This window comes from Limanda limanda, chromosome 7 (assembly GCF_963576545.1).
Source record: "Limanda limanda chromosome 7, fLimLim1.1, whole genome shotgun sequence".
Lineage (NCBI taxonomy): Eukaryota > Metazoa > Chordata > Actinopteri > Pleuronectiformes > Pleuronectidae > Limanda > Limanda limanda.
Window position 1 is genome coordinate 11,739,227 of NC_083642.1, and position 23,008 is coordinate 11,762,234.

The following is a 23,008-nucleotide window of genomic DNA, read 5'->3' on the forward strand; positions in this document are numbered from 1 at the left end:
ATCAGGTCACTTCAACAATTCGCGATTCGGGCTGGATCCTGTCCCAGTCCATATTGCCCACTTGTCTGGTAAGAGGGGAAGAGAGGAGTTGCGGCCCTGGAACGTTATTAGCTGGAAAAGGTCGTTGTGGAACCTGGGCTCCTGCCTGTGGAACATCCGCTTCTGGTGGAGCTTGGTGTTGTTCTGGTTGTCGTCTTGTCGGCGGGGAAGAGTCGAGGTCGGAAACCTGCATTTTGAGACACTGAGACATTTGTGAGGTGTTAACTGTCCCTGCCAGTGTGTGCTTTCTGTCCCTATGATGCAATTTTTCTAATCACATTCCACACTCATTCTTATCTGCCTGAAATGTAAGATTTACTTTTCTGGCCTAATTTACTTTTTCGTTCTCCTCTAGCTTCAGTCTCACCTCTTTCAGCTGTCTCATACTAAAACTCTCTCTCTCTCTGGAAACCCAAAGTCACTCATTCCTCATTCACACTTGAAACAAACTTAGTGCTTTGTCACCATAGTTCTTTCACATGAAGTTCACATAAGGATTACTCAGTTCAGTTCCATTATCTAAATCTTATATTTTCATTTACCTATGTAAAGAATTTTTTTTTAAATTTTATTTTAAGTATTAGTTACCTTAAGTCTTCAATCAATCTCCAAAACGCTATCGTAAGGAGCAAATAGGAAACTTAGTAATATAAACATCCTCAAAATAATGTAATACCTCCTATATTATATAAACAATAGTAATTTCCTCTTGTAATTACTTTGTTGCTGTTAGTTTCTCAATTCATCTCTTTTTTTTTTTTTTTCTTTTTTTTTAAATACACCTTCAAATATTCTGCCTCACCAACACAAATCATAGTGCCTTAAAGAAGTTCTCTACATGCGCGCGTCTTGAGTCTTGTTTCAACAATGCAAATACACTCAGTATTATGTCCTAGGCTGTGGTTGTGCTCTCAACAAACTCATAAGGTACCTCGTCAGTCTACCTTCCAGGTTTATTATTAAAACCTTGGTTAAAAAAATTTACGGGGCTTTCAACCATCATGGAGTTCTTCTCTCCTTAGACCAACTTCTCTGTAACACTATGTTCTGCTTGGTATATATTACACTTGAAATCTCAGATTCTCACCAGATAGATCGCAGCGCTGAGACGATCCGGCTCGGGTCTAGGTCCCTGCATCTCACCCGTGGGGAGGTTAAGGTTGGAAACTTTTTTTTTCCAAGATGATCAGTCAACCGTAGACACCGAGTCCAGATGCGTCCAGACGTGCGATCCCACTTCTGACACCAAATTGTGGTAGAATTCTGGAGATACAAGAGGCTGGAAACAACAAAGTCATCTACGTGTATTTAATAAGGGGCTTTCTGCAGAAAGGATCAACACAGGGAAACCGCAAGGGTCTCAGAGTGAAGATGAAGAACAGTCAAATACAAGGGTCTTATATAGGAGGGCTGAGGGCTGTCTCTTTGAACCAATCCAGACAGGTTCCCATAGGTGGAGGAAGGAGAGGAATCTAAACACAACAGCTGATTCACATGTGTTTCCTAAGGTGATAAGAAGACATACACTCCTTCCTTTGATGGGTAATTAAGTCGCAAAAGGTCTCACTGTATTGACGTCATAAACAGTTCCCACCAGAAAACAGCTCAAGTCATCAAACATCTGTTGTATGTAATACAAGTCATAAAAGTCTCTTGAGAAGGCTTCAAACACTTACTGTCCAAATACAAAATACTTTTTCAACCTTGCTTAGTTAATTTTCTACTACAATCCAAAGCGACTTACAATAAGTGCATTCAATCCCGAGGGTACAAACCCAGAACAACAAGAATCAAGTAAGTACAATGTCTTCAAAAATAAAGCAAAACTACAAAGTGCTATAAGTAAGTGCCATTTAAGTGCTACTAGATTGTTTTTTTTTAAATTCTAGGTAAAGTCGGATATTAAAACAAATCAACTTAAATACTCGACACTTGTAGCCCGAGGTTAGTCCAAAATGAATCCCTGAATCCGACGAGAAAACAAAAGCTAAGTTGTGCATATAATATTGAGGAAGGGTCAATTTAAAAAAACAAACCTGAGGATATAGTCCCTGAGCTTCTTTTTCTCCATTTATTTTTGCTTGTATTTAACTGCTGTTTCCAGCTTCAATAAACATCCTCACCTCTTGGAGAAATATAATGTTGACTCAACACTTCTCACCTACTGAAAGTGTTAGAGGGGATTTCGCTCTCCTCCTCTTATTTTAAAGTCTTCTAAAGGCCCTTACCAGCGTTGTCACAGGAGCCTCCATCGTCAGGTTGCACAGGGATCAGCTCCGGCGCTGTGATGTCTGCGTCCTGTGTGTAAATAAAATATCAGACATTTGTATTAATATTGACAGTTAAGTGTGTACCCTGTCCTTAATGACACAGGGGTCTGTGACAGAACTCTTCTTTAGCAGCTAGATAATGAAGTTAGACTAGAGGAAGGTGATCTCTGGACCCAGGTTTTTTAAAGGGGTACATAGGATAAACACTAATTTTAAATATAACATTTCTTGCCGTAGTTTTTCTTCTTTCAGTTCCTCTGCCCCTGATTCCGTTCATTTCAGTTTTCCTGACTGTATTGTTATTGGTTGTGTCGAGCCACACTGCCTCATTAGGACATATGTCGGCTCCCCGCTGTGCTTTGGTATAAATGCTGTAAAACTGCAGCGTTCTTTTTTAGTGAGATACTTCTGTGTTAAAACTAATTCCACTGTGTAATCTTAGGAGTGGTAATCATGTGGTGATAATCAATACTGATGTTAATTTGATGAAAAATATCTACATAGAACTCGTTATTACCGAACACTAATTGGAATTTAAAAGGTGCCCTGCCTGTCTACAAAGCAGATTTCCATACCTGAGTTGTTTGGCCACTAGGGGGCAGTGGGAACAAGCTGTGAACCCGACACAGACTCATCCCCTCTGTTACTTCAGGTCTGAGCCCCACTCTGCCCACTGCTGAGGTGACGTCCTCAGGCCACGACAAGAGAGAAACAGAATCGCAGGGCACCTACTGTGTGCTATACCTCATGAAGAGGAGAACCTTTACTCTACAGTGGGCATCACTGTGTAACACTTCAAGTCTTTGGAGCATCACTGGGGCAGGAGGCCGTTAATTTGAAGGCAAAATGTTAGCAGACGTTCAAAGAAGTTGTAAATGTGTATAAATAGCCTGAATATCTTACGTGAACAAAACCTTGAATCAAAACGACACACTGCCAGCCCCACTTATAATGTCCTCTCTGTCCTAATTGTTGGTTTGGGTGCTGCAGTTGCGAATGTGCTGGAATGAGACCAGGTCACAGTCTGAGCTACTTTGACGAGGGTAGGATCGTGAAGGTGAACCAGTGGCGGGTGCATGAGGTTGAACACCATTAAATGCAGAAACATTTAATGCTGACTATGACAGAAACTTGTCTGTTATTCAGCAGGATAATGCAAAAAGTGCACAACTGATTTCCAGGATATTTTGTGGAGGGGTGCGGCATCAACCAGGGAATAGTCTACTGAATTTGAGTGTGGATTCAGATTAGGGGGAGGCTTCAGGAAAAAATTTAAGCGACTGATATTTATGATTGTATATATGATTGTGTATGATCTGGTGCAGAACCAAATAGAAATCTGGATCTTGTGAATGCATGTGTTTATTTATGTGGTTTAATTAGAGGACTGTTGGTGCTGGACAGAAGTATGTGCACTTTTCTTAGTGCCATTCAAGTTCCCTTTGTTTTCTATTCTCAAAAGTCTCTCAAGGGCAAAGGCCCTTCAGGGCGTGTATCCATCCAATGTTTATCAACCAACAGTGACACTGCGAGAAGATAAATCTTACCGTAGGCTCTGAAAATTTGTTATTTTTGCACCACTGAACAAAATGCTTCTTGGCTGCCTCCACAGTCTTTCCATCCCTCTTCTTGCAGTAGACCCGGATCACCTGCTCTTCAAACACCGCTGGAAGCATTTTTGACACCTGACAAGAATCACAAGAGTTTATGTTGAGCTGTAAATTCAAAGTAGAGGAAGTGACATAATCAGTCTTTGTGTTTATAAATATGTGACATGAGAAACATTCAGCTCTGTAAATACGAAGGAAACTCATGCAAACAAAGATAAAGATGTGTGACCTGGTCCTTGCGTATCTGGAAGGCTTTACTTGGGTTGGTTTTGCAATAGAATCGCACATTGTTGATGGGGTTCTTATCCTTCATCCCATAGTTCAGATAAATTACCTAAAAGGAGAGGTTTTGTGCATGAGGGCCACGAATCAACAAAACTAAAATTTACATTTGAAAATGAAATTCTTTCTTTTGGAGCAAATGAAATGTATGAGATAAAAAGTAGTTGGACTAGAAACTCACGTCAACTACAAAGTCGTCTGGCTGCAGTTTGACATCCTGGACATCCTGGACATCCTGGACATCCTGGACATCCGGGATATCCGGGAAATCTGGGACATCGGGGACATCCTGAACACTCTGAGGGGTGGACTCGGCCAATTATTTTTGCCAGCCTTTAATCGCATCCTGACAGATGTGAAGTGGATCAAGTATTAATACGAAAAGACATACAACACTGTAACACAGAATGATAAACGAGGATACATATACAACCACATATGGTTAGATTTCTTAGTTGAAATCACAATGTACTTTCCAACATGCAATAACAAAAATGTATTGATTAATAATATCTTAGGAACAAACTGGTTTCATTTCATTTATAAGGAAGCTAATTGGCTAGATCAAAGCAGCAGCTTTTTTTTTGACAATTGCTAAATCATTCAATATTTGCTTATTAAAGCTCCTCGTACACAAGGTTTTGATATTTTCTTTGAATTGTTGTGTTGGGAATTTAATGTCTTTGCGTTTAGTTTTTTTGATCAACAAATCAAATCATAACTGGATATAAAGTTGGATGACATGACTGTTCCTCAAAAGTGAAGCCAAAGTGTGTGGATATCATATTACTGCAGAAGCAGCCAGTTGAACCCTACTTGAACAACATGGATAAAGTTATCAATATTACTTCTAATTTGTAAAAACTCAAATTCAACCGCCAAAATAGTTCCACAAGAAGAACACAAACACACACCGGGGTGACCTTCAGATGTTCTCCTGGATTGGTTCGGCCCAGACACTTGTAGAGGAGTCGACAGACGATGTCTTTTAGAATCTGCTGCGATTCCTTCAGCTTGTTGGAGGACGAGTAGAGTATTCCTTCAAACACATGATCTAAGGGACAGAACGGAAATCAGTGAATTAGAATCATTCATGTACATTAGTCTGAATGCATTTAAAACAAGGGTTGAAGCAGATAAAGTACGAATACTTCAAGACTTAAACAAACCACTGTCAGGGGATTACATCCAAATAATAATATGTGTTAACCGGTGCTGTTATACTCTATCCTATACTTAATGCAGTTTGTGCAGACTGTGAGTATTTGTTTCTTTAATAGCGAACAACACTATGATCCGTCATTGTGCTGTTTGTGCAGCCCGACTCATTTGGATTTTTAGGGTTGGATGGTGAAACTGGGAGTAAAAAACATTCCAATACCGATGTATAGGCCGATATATATACTAGAAAGAAAAGGTGGCAATATTTCCCAAAATATAGGTTATCAAACCCTCATGACAAATTAATGTAATTAGGGCCCGAGCACCGAATGGTGAGAGGCCCTATTGAAATTGTAAGGATTATTCTTATTAGGGCCCGAGCACCTCCGGTGGGAGGCCCTATTGAAATTGAAATGATTATTATTATTAGGGCCCGAGCACCTCCGGTGGGAGGCCCTATTGAAATTGAAATGATTATTATTATTAGGGCCCGAGCACCTCCGGTGGGAGGCCCTATTGAAACTGATAAGATTATTAGGGCCCGAGCACCTCCGGTGTGAGGCCCTATTGAAATTGAAGGCATTTTTCTTGTTAGGGCCCGAGCACCTCCGGTGGGAGGCCCTATTGAAATTGAAATGATTATTAGGGCCCGAGCACCTCCGGTGGGAGGCCCTATTGAAATTGAAATGATTATTATTATTATTAGGGCCCGAGCACCTCCGGTGGGAGGCCCTATTGAAATTGATAAGATTATTATTATTATTAGGGCCCGAGCACCTCCGGTGGGAGGCCCTATTGAAATTGAAATGATTATTAGGGCCCGAGCACCTCCGGTGGGAGGCCCTATTGAAATTGAAATGATTATTTAGGGCCCGAGCACCTCCGGAGGGAGGCCCTATTGAAATTGAAAAGATAATTATTATTATTTTTATTATTATTTTTCTTCATACAAAGTGATTGGCTTTTTGAGGGCTTTAACGTGCTCAAAAATGTTTTAAACTTTGCAGTAAATTAGAAGGCGGTGAAAATTTACGTATTCTTGAGGATTTGGAAATAGGCGTGGCAAAATAGCTCAACAGCGCCACCTACAGAAAAGCCCCTCATTTAGCATTCACCGATCCTCACGAAAAAAATACCCAGTTGTGTATCGTGACCAGACGCACAAAAAAGTCTATCAGTGCACTATGCAAAACTCAACAGGAAGTCCGCCATTTTGGATTTAGTGGCCATTTTTGCCATATTCCACGTTTTTACTTTGATGTACTTGTCGTTGGGATTTCATCGGATCAACTTAAAATTTAGACGGGTCTCATCACAACAATATGGAGATCTAAAGTTATCAAAAATATCAACTTTTCGTCAGAGCGTGTGACCGTGGCGTGGCGTCAAAGTTTCATTAAACGCCATCAAAACACGGGCGGCTGTATCTCGGACATATTTGGTCCAATCAAGTCCAAACTAGACACATAAGACAAGAGTCGCGACCTGAAGACATCGACACAGAAATAGAGACTTAAAATCACAGCGCCCCCTGGTGGCAGCCGGAAATGTCTTGTTTTTGGTACGTCTCACACTTGGAAGTATTTCTTCTCATCCCCTTTGCACAACCATGTGATACTATGTCAAATGGGTCTCAAGACATTGATAATGAAGATATAAGATTACTGTGACTTTTCGTCAAACGCCATATTAATGGCGTGGCATCAAAGTTCATCAATTCGCCATGACACACGAAATTGCTATAACTTCGGTGTTCAAGGTTCAATCTCCCTCAAACTACATGTGTGTGTCAACAGCCCCCCCCCGAAAGCTGTCAGACGGGTTTAAGGAATGGGCGTGGCAAAATAACTGACTAGCGCCCCCTAAAGGGTAGCCCAGGCACTATGATTTGCCTACTTCTACGAAAATCGACGGGGACATGTGTCTTTTCATGACAAAGAAATAAGTCTCTTGGATAGATATGCTAGAGTAAACAGGAAGCCCGCCATTTTGGATTTGGTGGCCATTTTGGCCATTTTCCGCATATTTACTTTGACATACTTGTCGTAGGAGCTTCATCAGATAAACTTTAAATTTAGATGAGTGTCTTCACAACAAGATGGAGATCTAAAGTTATTTGAATTTTAACGTTTCATCATACCATGTGACCATGGCCTGGCGTCAAAGTTTGATTACACGCCATCGAAACAAGAGCTACTGTATCTCAGGCATATTTGGTTCAATCAAGTCCAAACTAGGCATGTAAGACAAGAGTCGCGACCTGAAGACATCTGCATAGACACCATGACTTAAAATCACAGCGCCACCTGCTGGCTACAGGAAGTGAAGTGTTTATCCTTGCCACAGCGCGCAGACGCATGCAACGCAGAGACGAGCGCTTGCTAATCCAACGCTGTCTCTTCCCAGACCGCAACAGACTTGAAACGCGCGTGTGCTCGGGCCCGTTAGTGCTACAACGTAGCCCTAGTCAGGGCCCGAGCACCGAATGGTGAGAGGCCCTATTGAAATTGTAAGGATTATTCTTATTATTATTAGGGCCCGAGCACCGAATGGTGAGAGGCCCTATTGAAATTGTAAGGATTATTCTTATTATTATTATTATTAGGGCCCGAGCACCGAATGGTGAAAGGCCCTATTGAAATTGTAAGGATTATTCTTATTATTATTATTATTATTATTATTATTATTGTGACTAAAGTGAATTGGCTTTTTGAGGGCTTTAACATGCTGAACTTCTTACCAAACTTTGCAGAAAATTAGAGAGTGGTGAAAATTTACGTATTCTGGTGTATTTGGAAATGGGCGTGGCAAAATGGCTCAACAGCGCCCCCTGGAACCCAGCCCCTAGGTTTCCACATAACCGATTTTCACCAAAATCGGGCAAGAGGTGTATCGTGACTAATCATGAAAAAAAGTCACAAAGGGCATTATGAAAAACGCAACAGGAAGCCCGCCATTTTGGATTTAGTGGCCATTTTGGCCATTTTGGCGATTTTTACTTTAATGTACTTGTCCCAGGGCTTTCATCAAATCAACTTTAAATTTAGATGAGTGTCATCACAACAAGATGGAGAAAAAAGTTGACTTAAAAAATCAACTTTTCGTCTCACCGTGTGACCTTGGCGTGGCGTCAAAGTTTGATTAAACGCCATCAAAACACGAGCTTCTGTATCTCGCACATACATGATCCAATCAAATCCAAACTACACACATAAGACAAGAGTCCCGGCCTGAAGACATATACACTGAAATCATTTCTTAAAATCACAGCGCCCCCTGGTGGCAACAGGAAATGTCTTTTTTTTTGCATGTCTTACACTTGGATGTATTTCTCCTCATCCACTGACCTCAACCATGTCAAACTGTATCAAATGGGTCTCAAGACATTGATAATGAAGATATAAGATTACTGTGACTTTTCGTCAAACACAGTATTAATGGCGTGGCATCAAAGTTCATCAGCTCGCCGTGAAACACGAAATTGCTGTAACTTCCATGTTCATGGTTCCATCTCACTCAAACTACATGTGTGTGTTAACATCCCCCCCCTGAAGATATTCATATGGTTTTAAGAAATGGGCGTGGCAAAAAAACTGACTAGCGCCCCCTAAAGGTCGGCCCCAGCACTACGATTGGCCGACATGTACAAAAATTGAGTATGGCATGTGTCTTTTCATAACAAACAAATAAGTCTCTTGGATCGATATGTTAGACCAAACAGGAAGCCCGCCATTTTGGATTCAGTGGCCATTTTGACCATATTCCACATTTTTACTTTGATGTACTTGTCCCAGGGCTTTCATCAGTTTAACTTTAAATTCAGATGAGTGTCATCACAACAAGATGGAGATAAAAAATGATTTAGGGATTGTTTTTTCGTCACAACGTGTGACCGTGGCGTTGCGTCAAAGTTCATCAACTCGCCGTGAAACACGAAATGCTGTTACTTCAGTGTTCATGGTTCTATCTCACTCAAACTACATGTGTGTATCAACAGCCCCCCCCCCCCCGAAGATATTCATATTGTTTTTTTAGGCCGTGTGACCGTGGCGTTGAAGTTTGATTTAACGCCATCAAAACACGAGGTTCTGTATCTCGGACATATATTGTCCAATTGAGTCCAAACTAAACATGTAAGACTAGAGTCCCGGCCTGATGACATCTACACAGAAATCATGACTTTAAATCACAGCGCCCCCTGGTGGCTACAGGAAGTGAAGCGTTTATTGTCCAATTGAGTCCAAACTAGACATGTAAGACTAGAGTCCCAGCCTGATGACATCTACACAGACATCATGACTTTATATCACAGCGCCCCCTGGTGGCTACAGGAAGTGAAGCTTTTATCCTTGCCAGAGAGAGGAAAACGCATCCAACGCGGAGACGTGCGCTTGGTCATCGACCGCTCTCTCCCCCGACGGCAACAGGCTTCAACGTGCAGGTGCTCGGGCCCGCAAGTGCTACAACGTAGCCCTAGTTATTATTATTATTATTGTGACTAAAGTGAATTGGCTTTTTGAGGGCTTTAACATGCTGAACTTCTTACCAAACTTTGCAGAAAATTAGAGAGTGGTGAAAATTTACGTATTCTGGTGTATTTGGAAATGGGCGTGGCAAAATGGCTCAACAGCGCCCCCTGGAACCCAGCCCCTAGGTTTCCACATAACCGATTTTCACCAAAATCGGGCAAGAGGTGTATCGTGACTAATCATGAAAAAAAGTCACAAAGGGCATTATGAAAAACGCAACAGGAAGCCCGCCATTTTGGATTTAGTGGCCATTTTGGCCATTTTGGCGATTTTTACTTTAATGTACTTGTCCCAGGGCTTTCATCAGATCAACTTCAAATTCAGATGAGTGTCATCACAACAAGATGGAGAAAAAAGTTGACTTAAAAAATCAACTTTTCGTCACATCGTGTGACCGTGGCTTGGCGTCAAAGTTTGATTAAACGCCATCAAAACACGAGGTTCTGTATCTCAGACATATTTGGACCAATCAATTCCAAACTACACACATAAGACAAGGGTCCCGGACTGATGATATCTACACTGAAATCATGACTTAATATCACAGCACCCCCTGGTGGCAACAGGAAATGTCTTTTTTTTTTGCATGTCTTACACTTGGATGTATTTCTCCTCATCCACTGACCTCAACCATGTCAAACTCTATCAAATGGGTCTCAAGACATTGAAAATGAAGATATAAGATTACTGTGACTTTTCGTCAAACACAGTATTAATGGCGTGACATCAAAGTTCATCAGCTCGCCGTGAAACACGAAATTGCTGTAACTTCCATGTTCATGGTTCCATCTCACTCAAACTACATGTGTGTGTTAACATCCCCCCCCTGAAGATATTCATATGGTTTTAAGAAATGGGCGTGGCAAAAAAACTGACTAGCGCCCCCTAAAGGGCAGCCCCGGCACTACAATTGGCCGACATGTACAAAAATCTATGGGGACATGTGTCTTTTCATAACAAACAAATAAGTCTCTTGGATTGATATGTTAGATCAAACAGGAAGCCCGCCATTTTGGATTTGGTGGCCATTTTGACCATATTCACCATTTTTACTTTGACATACTTGTCCCAGGGCTTTCATCAGATCAACTTCAAATTCAGATGAGTGTCATCACAACAAGATGGAGATAAAAAATGATTTAGGGATTCGTCCTTCGTCACACCGTGTAACCGTGGCGTGGCGTCAAAGTTCATCGACTCGCCGCGAAACACGAAATTGCTGTAACTTCAGTGTTCATGGTTCCGTCTCACTCAAACTACATGTGTGTATCAACAGCCCCCCCGAAGATATTCATATGGTTTTAAGAAATGGGCGTGGCAAAAAAACTGACTAGCGCCCCCTAAAGGGCAGCCCCGGCGCTACGATTGGCCGACTTGTACAAAAAATGATTAGGGCATGTGTCTTTTCATTACAAACAAATAAGTCTCTTGGATCAATATGTTAGATCAAACAGGAAGTCCGCCATTTTGAATTTAGTGGCCATTTTGACCATATTCACCATTTTTACTTTGATGTACTTGTCCCAGGGCTTTCATCAGATCAACTTCAAATATAGATGAGTGTCATCACAACAAGATGGAGATAAAATCTGATTTAGGGATTTATCCTTCGTCAAACCGTGTAACCGTGGCGTGGCGTCAAAGTTCATCAACTCGCCGTGAAACACAAAATGCAGTTACTTCAGTGTTCAAGGTTCTATCTCACTCAAACTACAGGTGTGTATCATCAGCCCCCCCCCCCCTGAAGATATTCATATGGTTTCAAGTCCGTGTGACCGTGGCGTCGAAGTTTGATTAAACGCCATCAAAACACGAGGTTCTGTATCTCTGACATATATTGTCCAATCAAGTCCAAACTAGACATGTAAGACTAGAGTCCCGTCCTGATGACATCTACACAGAAATCATGACTTTAAATCACAGCGCCCCCTGGTGGCTACAGGAAGTGAAGGGTTTATTGTCCAATCAAGTCCAAACTAGACATGTAAGACTAGAGTCCCAGCCTGATGACATCTACACAGAAATCATGACTTTAAATCACAGCGCCCCCTGGTGGCTACAGGAAGTGAAGCGTTTATTGTCCAATTAAGTCCAAACTAGACATGTAAGACTAGAGTCCCAGCCTGATGACATCTACACAGAAATCATGACTTTAAATCACAGCGCCCCCTGGTGGCTACAGGAAGTGAAGCTTTTATCCTTGCCACAGAGAGGAAAACGCATCCAACGCGGAGACGTGCGCTTGGTCATCGACCGCTCTCTCCCCCGACGGCAACAGGCTTCAACGTGCAGGTGCTCGGGCCCGCAAGTGCTACAACGTAGCCCTAGTTATTATTATTATTATTATTATTATTTTTCCGGCAAAAGGATGGGCTTTTTGAGGGCTTTAACGTGCTCAAAAAGTTATGAAACTTTGCAGTAAATTAGTTACTGGTGAAAATTTACGTATTCTGGAGTATTTTGAAATGGGCGTGGCAAAATGGCTCAACAGCGCCCCCTGGAACCCAGCCCCTAAGTTTCCACATAACTGATTTTCACCAAAACCGGGCAAAAGATGTTTCGTGACAAATCATGAAAAAAAGTCTCAAGGGGCATTATGAAAAACGCAACAGGAAGCCCGCCATTTTGGATTTAGTGGCCATTTTGACCATTTTGGCCATTTTTGCTTTGACGTACTTGTCCCAGGGCTTTCATCAAATCAAATTTAAATTTAGATGAGTGATATCACAACAAGATGGAGATAAAAAATGATTTAGGGATTGATTTTTCGTCTCACCGTGTGACCGTGGCGTGGCGTCAAAGTTTGATTAAACGCCATCAAAACACGAGCTTCTGTATCTCGCACATACATGATCCAATCAAATCCAAACTAGACACATAAGACAAGGGTCCCGGCCTGATGACATCTGCACTGAAATCATGACTTAATATCACAGCGCCCCCTGGTGGCAACAGGAAATGTCTTTTTTTTTGCATGTCTTACACTTGGATGTATTTCTCCTCATCCATTGACCTCAACCATGTCAAACTCTATCAAATGGGTCTCAAGACATTGAAAATGAAGATATAAGATTACTGTGACTTTTCGTCAAACACAGTATTAATGGCGTGACATCAAAGTTCATCAGCTCGCCGTGAAACACGAAATTGCTGTAACTTCCATGTTCATGGTTCCATCTCACTCAAACTACATGTGTGTGTTAACATCCCCCCCCTGAAGATATTCATATGGTTTTAAGAAATGGGCGTGGCAAAAAAACTGACTAGCGCCCCCTAAAGGGCAGCCCCGGCACTACGATTGGCCGACATGTACAAAAATCTATGGGGACATGTGTCTTTTCATAACAAACAAATAAGTCTCTTGGATTGATATGTTAGATCAAACAGGAAGCCCGCCATTTTGGATTTGGTGGCCATTTTGACCATATTCACCATTTTTACTTTGACATACTTGTCCCAGGGCTTTCATCAGATCAACTTCAAATTCAGATGAGTGTCATCACAACAAGATGGAGATAAAAAATGATTTAGGGATTCGTCCTTCGTCACACCGTGTAACCGTGGCGTGGCGTCAAAGTTCATCGACTCGCTGCGAAACACGAAATTGCTGTAACTTCAGTGTTCATGGTTCCATCTCACTCAAACTACATGTGTGTATCAACAGCCCCCCCCTGAAGATATTCATATGGTTTTAAGAAATGGGCGTGGCAAAAAAACTGACTAGCGCCCCCTAAAGGGCAGCCCCGGCGCTACGATTGGCCGACTTGTACAAAAAATGATTAGGGCATGTGTCTTTTCATTACAAACAAATAAGTCTCTTGGATCAATATGTTAGATCAAACAGGAAGTCCGCCATTTTGAATTTAGTGGCCATTTTGACCATATTCACCATTTTTACTTTGATGTACTTGTCCCAGGGCTTTCATCAGTTTAACTTTAAATTCAGATGAGTGTCATCACAACAAGATGGAGATAAAATCTGATTTAGGGATTTATCCTTCGTCAAACTGTGTAACCGTGGCGTGGCGTCAAAGTTCATCAACTCGCCGTGAAACACAAAATGCAGTTACTTCAGTGTTCAAGGTTCTATCTCACTCAAACTACAGGTGTGTATCATCAGCCCCCCCCCCCCCTGAAGATATTCATATGGTTTTAAGGCCGTGTGACCGTGGCGTCGAAGTTTGATTAAACGCCATCAAAACACGAGGTTCCTTACTCGGACATATATTGTCCAATCAACTCCAAAATAGACATGTAAGACTAGAGTCCCGGCCTGATGACATCTACACAGAAATCATGACTTTAAATCACAGCGCCCCCTGGTGGCAACAGGAAGTGAAGCGTTTATTGTCCAATTGAGTCCAAACTAGACATGTAAGACTAGAGTCCCAGCCTGATGACATCTACACAGAAATCATGACTTTAAATCACAGCGCCCCCTGGTGGCTACAGGAAGTGAAGCGTTTATTATCCAATTGAGTCCAAACTAGACATGTAAGACTAGAGTCCCGGCCTGATGACATCTACACAGAAATCATGACCTAAAATCACAGCGCCCCCTGGTGGCAATAGGAAGTGAAGCGTTTATTGTCCAATTGAGTCCAAACTAGACATGTAAGACTAGAGTCCCAGCCTGATGACATCTACACAGAAATCATGACTTTAAATGACAGCGCCCCCTGGTGGCTACAGGAAGTGAAGCGTTTATTGTCCAATTGAGTCCAAACTAGACATGTAAGACTAGAGTCCCAGCCTGATGACATCTACACAGAAATCATGACTTTAAATCACAGCACCCCCTGGTGGCTACAGGAAGTGAAGCGTTTATTGTCCAATTGAGTCCAAACTAGACATGTAAGACTAGAGTCCCAGCCTGATGACATCTACACAGAAATCATGACTTTAAATCACAGCGCCACCTGGTGGCTACAGGAAGTGAAGCTTTTATCCTTGCCACAGAGAGGAAAACGCATCCAACGCGGAGACGTGCGCTTGGTCATCGTTCGCTCTCTCCCCCGACCGCAACAGGCTTCAACGTGCAGGTGCTCGGGCCCGCAAGTGCTACAACGTAGCCCTAGTTATTATTATTATTATTATTATTCATCCAAATGAATTGGCTTTTTGAGGGCTTTCCCATGCTCAAAAAGTTGCTAAACTTTTCAGTAAATTAGAATGTGGTGGAAAATTACGTATTCTGGAGTATTTGGAAATGGGCGTGGCAAAATGGCTCAACAGCGCCACCTGGAACGCAGCCCCTAGGTTTCCCCATGGCCGATCTTCACCAAAATCGGGGAAAAGGTGTATCGTGACTAATCATACAAAAAAGCCTCAAGGAGCATTATGAAAAAAGCAACAGGAAGCCCGCCATTTTGGATTTAGTCGCCATTTTGGCCATATTTCACGTTTTTACTTTGATGTACTTGTCAAAGGGCTTTCATCGGATCAACTTCAAATTTAGATGAGTGCCATCACAACAATCTGCAAATGTAAAGTTATCAAAAGATAATTTTTTTATCACACCGTGTGATCGTGGCGTTCAACAAAGTCTGAAGGAAACACATTGACTCATATTTGAGTCAAATAAGCTGTACTGGCAATGTTTAGACACAAGATGGCAGTATAAGACCATGAATTGACCAAGGACCACATTGTCTATCACAGGTCATAGGAGTTCCTTCAAACAGTTTTAATGTGTTGGAAACTCAGCTACACTTACATATGTTTGACAATTAATGTTGATAGATAACTTTAGTACATGATTGAGGGTAAAAATAGTATATTTAACATGTACGTTACAGTGTGTGACCGTGGCCTGGCGACAGAGTTTGATTACACGCCATCGAAACACGAGCTTCTGTATCTCAGGCATATTTGGTTCAATCAAGTCCAAACTAGACATGTAAGACAAGAGTCGCGACCTGAAGACATCTGCAGAGACACCATGACTTTAAATCACAGCACCACCTGCTGGCTACAGGAAGTGAAGCGTTTATCCTTGCCACAGTTCAAAAAACGCATGCAACGCGGAGATGAGAGCTTGGTCATTGAACGCTGTGTCTTCCCCGACCGTGACAGACTTGGAACGCGCGTGTGCTCGGGCCCGTTAGTGCTACAACGTAGCCCTAGTTAGGGCCCGAGCACCTCCGGTGGGAGGCCCTATTGAAATTGATAAGATTATTGGGGCCCGAGCACCTCCGGTGTGAGGCCCTATTGAAATTGAAGGCATTTTTCCTATTATTATTATTATTATTATTTCCCTTTTCTGCCTTTTTAAGGGCCTAGACATAGTTGAATAGTTTTGAAACTTTGCAGGAAGTACAAAGCCCAAAAAAGTAATTGCATTCTGGAGTAATTTGAAATAGGCGTGGCAAAATGGCTCAACAGCGCCACCTACGGAAAGCCCCCTCAGTTAGCTTGCACCGATCCTCACGAAAAAAAAGATGGTTGTGTATCATGACCAAACGCACAAAAAAGCCTCTCAGTGCATTGTGAAAATCGCAACAGGAAGTCCGCCATTTTGGATTTAGTGGCCATTTTGGCCATATTTCACGTTTTAACTTTGAAGTACTTGTCGTACAGCTTTCATCGGATCAACTTAAAATTTAGACGAGTGTCGTCACAACAATATGGAGTACTAAAGTTATCAAAAAAATCAACTTTTCGTCAGAGCCTGTGACCGTGGCGTTGCGTCAAAGTTTGATGAAACGCCATCAAAACACGGGTGTCTGTATCTTGGACATATTTGGTCCAATCAAGTCCAAACTAGACACATAAGACAAGAGTCACGACCCAAAGACAACAACACAGAAATAGTGACTTAAAATCACAGCGCCCCCTGGTGGCAGCAGGAAATGTCTTGTTTTTGGTACGTCTAACACTTGGAAGTATTTCTCCTCATCCCCTTAGCACAACCATGTGAAACTATGTCAAATGGGTCTCAAGACATTGATAATGAAGATATAAGATTACTGTGACTTTTCGTCAAACGCCATATTAATGGCGTGGCATCAAAGTTCATCAATTCGCCATGACACACGAAATTGCTATAACTTCGGTGTTCAAGGTTCAATCTCCCTCAAACTACATGTGTGTGTCAACAGCCCCCCCTGAAAGCTGTCAGACGGGTTTAAGGAATGGGCGTGGCAATATAACTGACTAGCGCCCCCTAAAGGGCAGCCCCGGCACTACGATTGGCCTACAGCTACGAAAATCGACGGGGACATGTGTCTTTTCATGACAAAGAAATAAGTCTCTTGGATAGATATGCTAGAGTAAACAGGAAGCCGGCCATTTTGGATTTGGTGGCCATTTTGGCCATATTCTGCATATTTACTTTGATATACTTGTCGTAGAGCTTTCCTCAGATCAACTTAAAATTTATATGAGTCTAATCACAACAAGATGGAGATTCAAAGTTATCAAAATTTTATTTTTTCGTCAGAGCCTCTGACCATGGCGTGGCGTCAAAGTTTGATGAAACGCCATCAACACACGAGTTTCTGTATCTCAGACATATTTGCTCTGATCAAATCCAAACTAGACACATAAGACAAGATTCCCGACCTGAAGACATCTACACAGAAATCGTGACTTAAAATCACAGTGCCCCCTGTTGGCTACAGGAAGTGAAGCGTTTATCCTTGCCGCAGTGCCGAACGCATGCAACGCGGAGACGAGCGCTTGCTCATCCAACGTTCTCTCTTCCCCGACCGCAACAGACTTGGAACGCGCGTGTGCTCGGGCCCGTTAGTGCTACAACGTAGCCCTAGTTATTATTATTATTATTATTATTCATCCAAATGAATTGGCTTTTTGAGGGCTTTCCCATGCTCAAAAAGTTGCTAAACTTTTCAGTAAATTAGAATGTGGTGGAAAATTACGTATTCTGGAGTATTTGGAAATGGGCGTGGCAAAATGGCTCAACAGCGCCACCTGGAACGCAACCCCTAGGTTTCCCCATGGCCGGTCTTCACCAAAATCGGGGAAAAGGTGTATCGTGACTTATCATACAAAAAAGCCTCAAGGAGCATTATGAAAAAAGCAACAGGAAGCCCGCCATTTTGGATTTAGTTGCCATTTTGGCCATATTTCACGTTTTTACTTTGATGTACTTGTCGAAGGGCTTTCATCGGATCAACTTCAAATTTAGATGAGTGCCATCACAATAATCTGCAAATGTAAAGTTATCAAAAGATAATTTTTTTATCACACCGTGTGATCGTGGCGTTCAACAAAGTCTGAAGGAAACACATTGACTCATATTTGAGTCAAATAAGCTGACCTGGCAATGTTTAGACACAAGATGGCAGTATAAGACCATGAATTGACCAAGGACCACATTGTCTTTCACAGGTCATAGGAGTTCTTTCAAACAGTTTTAATTAGGGCCCGAGCACCTACGGTGGGAGGCCCTATTGAAATTGAAATGATTATTAGGGCCCGAGCACCTCCGGTGGGAGGCCCTATTGAAATTGAAATGATTATTATTATTAATATTAGGGCCCGAGCACCTCCGGTGGGAGGCCCTATTGAAATTGAAATGATTATTAGGGCCCGAGCACCTCCGGTGGGAGGCCCTATTGAAATTGAAATGATTATTATTATTATTATTCTCCGCCAAGTTAAATTGGCTTTTTGAGGGCTTTCCCATGCTCAAATAGTTTCTAAACTTTGCAGTAAGTTAGAAATGTGTGAAAATGGCCATATTCTGTAGGATTTGGAAATAGGCGTGGCAAAATAGCTCAATAGCGCCACCTACGGATAAGCCCCTCATTTAGCATTCACCGATCCTCACAAAAAAAATACCCAGTTGTGTATCGTGACCAGACGCACAAAAAAGCCTCTCAGTGCGTTAGGAAAAAAGAAACAGGAAGCCCGCCATTTTGGATTTAGTCGCCATTTTGGCGATATTCCACGTTGTTACTTTGATGTACTTGTCGTACAGCTTTCATCGGATCAACTTGAAATTTAGAAGAGTGTCGTCACAACAATATGGAGTACTAAAGTTATCAAAAAAATCAACTTTTCGTCAGAGCCTGTGACCGTGGCGTGGCGTCAAAGTTTGATTAAACGCCATCAAAACACGGGCGGCTGTATCTCGGACATATTTGGTCCAATCGAGTCCAAACTACACACATAAGATAAGAGTCGCGACCTGAAGACATCAACACAGAAATCGTGACTTAAAATCACAGCGCCCCCTGGTGGCAGCAGGAAATGTCTTGTTTTTGGTACGTCTCACACTTGGAAGTATTTCTCCTCATCCCCTTTGCACAACCATGTGAAACTATGTCAAATGGGTCTCAAGACATTGATAATGAAGATATAAGATTACTGTGACTTTTCGTCAAACGCCATATTAATGGCGTGGCATCAAAGTTCATCAATTCGCCATGACACACGAAATTGCTATAACTTCGGTGTTCAAGGTTCAATCTCCCTCAAACTACATGTGTGTGTCAACAGCCCCCCCCTGAAAGCTGTCAGATGGGTTTAAGGAATGGGCGTGGCAATATAACTGACTAGCGCCCCCTAAAGGGCAGCCCCGGCACTACGATTGGCCTACAGCTACGAAAATCGACGGGGACATGTGTCTTTTCATGACAAAGAAATAAGTCTCTTGGATAGATATGCTAGAGTAAACAGGAAGCCGGCCATTTTGGATTTGGTGGCCATTTTGGCCATATTCTGCATATTTACTTTAATATACTTGTCGTACAGCTTTCATCAGATCAACTTAAAATTTAGATGAGTGTCTTCACAAGAAGATGAAGTACTAAAGTTATCAAAACATCAACTATAGGTTACAGCGTGTAACCGTGGCCAGGCGTCAAAGTTTGATTACACGCCATCGAAACACGAGCTTCTGTATCTCAGGCATATTTGGTTCAATCAAGACCAAACTAGACATGTAAGACAAGGGTCACGACCTGATGACATCTACAGAGACACCATGACTTAAAATCACAGCGCCACCTGCTGGCTACAGGAAGTGAAGCGTTTATCCTTGCCGCAGTGCAAAAAACCCATGCAACGCGGAGACGGCCGCTTGGTCATTGAACGCTGTCTCTTCCCCGACCGCAACAGACTTGAAACGCGCGTGTGCTCGGGCCCGTTAGTGCTACAACGTAGCCCTAGTTATTATTATTATTATTATTCATCCAAATGAATTGGCTTTTTGAGGGCTTTCCCATGCTCAAAAAGTTGCTAAACTTTTCAGTATATTAGAATGTGGTGGAAAATTACGTATTCTGGAGTATTTGGAAATGGGCGTGGCAAAATGGCTCAACAGCGCCACCTGGAACGCAGCCCCTAGGTTTCCCCATGGCCGATCTTCACCAAAATCGGGGAAAAGGTGTATTGTGACTAATCATACAAAAAAGCCTCATGAAGCATTATGAAAAAAGCAACAGGAAGTCCGCCATTTTGGATTTAGTGGCCATTTTGGCCATATTTCACGTTTTTACTTTGATATACTTGTCATAGGGCTTTCATCGGATCACCTTAAAATTTAGACGAGTGTCATCACAACAATATGGAGTATTAAAGTTATCAAAAAAATCAACTTTTCGTCAGAGCGTGTGACCGTGGCGTGGCGTCAAAGTTTGATGAAACGCCATCAAAACACGGGTGTCTGTATCTCGGACATATTTGGTCCAATCAAGTCCAAACTACACACATAAGACAAGGGTCACGACCCGAAGACAACAACACAGAAATAGTGACTTAAAATCACAGCGCCCCCTGGTGGCAGCCGGAAATGTCTTGTTTTTGGTACGTCTCACACTTGGAAGTATTTCTTCTCATCCCCTTTGCACAACCATGTGATACTATGTCAAATGGGTCTCAAGACATTGATAATGAAGATATAAGATTACTGTGACTTTTCGTCAAACGCCATATTAATGGCGTGGCATCAAAGTTCATCAACTCGCCATGACACACGAAATCGCTGTAACTTCCCTGTTCTTGGGTCCATCTCCCTCAAACTACATGTGTGTGTCAACAGCCCCCCCCTGAAGACTGTCAGATGGGTTTAAGAGATGTGCGTGGCAAAATAACTGACTAGCGCCCCCTAAAGAGCAGCCCCGGCACTATGATTGGCCTACAGGTACGAAAATCGACGGGGACATGTTTCTTTTCATGACAAAGAAATAAGTCTCTTGGATAGATATGCTACAGTAAACAGGAAGCCCGCCATTTTGGATTTGGTGGCCATTTTGGCCATATTCTGCATATTTACGTTGATATACATGTCGTAGAGCTTTCATCAGATCAACTGAAAATTTAGATGAGTGTCTTCAAAACAAGATGGACATGTAAAGTTATTTGAATTTTAACATTTCGTCTTTCCTTGTGATCGTGGCCTGGCGTCAAAGTTTGATTGCACGCCATCAAAACACGAGCTTCTGTATCTCAGGCATATTTGGTTCAATCAAGACCAAACTAGACATGTAAGACAAGGGTCACGACCTGATGACATCTACAGAGACACCATGACTTAAAATCACAGCGCCACCTGCTGGCTACAGGAAGTGAAGCGTTTATACTTGCCGCAGTGCAAAAAACCCATGCAACGCGGAGACGGCCGCTTGGTCATTGAACGCTGTCTCTTCCCCGACCGCAACAGACTTGAAACGCGCGTGTGCTCGGGCCCGTTAGTGCTACAACGTAGCCCTAGTTATTATTATTTTTCTTCATACAAATGAATTGGCTTTTTGAGGCCTTTAACATGCTCAAAAAGTTGTTAAACTTTGCAGTAAATTAGAAGGCGGTGAAAATTTACGTATTCTTGAGTATTTGGAAATGGGCGTGGCAAAATAACTCAACAGCGCCACCTACAGAAAAGCCCCTCATTTAGCATTCACCGATCCTCACGAAAAAAATAACTAGTTGTGTATCGTGACCAGACGCACAAAAAAGTCTATCAGTGCGTTATGAAATAAGCAACAGAAAGCCCGCCATTTTGGATTTAGTCGCCATTTTGGCCATATTTCACGTTTTTACTTTGATGTACTTGTCGAAGGGCTTTCATCGGATCAACTTCAAATTTAGATGAGTGCCATCACAACAATCTGCAAATGTAAAGTTATCAAAAGATAATTTTTTTATCTCACCGTGTGATCGTGGCGTTCAACAAAGTCTGAAGTAAACACATTGACTCATATTTGAGTCAAATAAGCTGACCTGGCAATGTTTAGACACAAGATGGCAGTATAAGACCATGAATTGACCAAGGACCACATTGTCTTTCACAGGTCATAGGAGTTCTTTCAAACAGTTTTAATGTGTTGGAAACTCAGCTACACTTACATATGTTTGACAATTAATGTTGATAGATAACTTTAGTACATGATTGAGGGTAAAAATAGTATATTTAACATGTACGTTACAGTGTGTGACCGTGGCCTGGCGACAGAGTTTGATTACACGCCATCGAAACACGAGCTTCTGTATCTCAGGCATATTTGGTTCAATCAAGTCCAAACTAGACATGTAAGACAAGAGTCGCGACCTGAAGACATCTGCAGAGACACCATGACTTTAAATCACAGCACCACCTGCTGGCTACAGGAAGTGAAGCGTTTATCCTTGCCACAGTTCAAAAAACGCATGCAACACCGAGATGAGAGCTTGGTCATTGAACGCTGTGTCTTCCCCGACCGTGACAGACTTGGAACGTGCGTGTGCTCGGGCCCGTTAGTGCTACAACGTAGCCCTAGTTAGGGCCCGAGCACCTCCGGTGGGAGGCCCTATTGAAACTGATAAGATTATTAGGGCCCGAGCACCTCCGGTGGGAGGCCCTATTGAAATTGATAAGATTATTATTATTAGGGCCCGAGCACCTCCGGTGGGAGGCCCTATTGAAATTGATAAGATTATTATTATTATTATTTTTTTTCTTCCCCAAGTTAAATTGGCTTTTTGAGGGCTTTCCCATGCTCAAAAAGTTTCTAAACTTTGCAGTAAGTTAGAAATGTGTGAAAATGGCCATATTCTGTAGGATTTGGAAATAGGCGTGGCAAAATAGCTCAACAGCGCCACCTACGGATAAGCCCCTCCTTTAGCATTCACCGATCCTCACAAAAAAAATACCCAGTTGTGTATCGTGACCAGA

The 23,008-nt window shown here is 42.2% G+C and overlaps 1 pseudogene; it reads right to left on the reverse strand.

Annotated features, from left to right (window-relative positions):
- Window positions 1-1,225: 1,225 nt before the first annotated feature.
- LOC133005001 (deoxynucleoside triphosphate triphosphohydrolase SAMHD1-like) overlaps window positions 1,226-23,008 on the reverse strand; it is a 92,027-nt pseudogene continuing 70,244 nt past the window's right edge.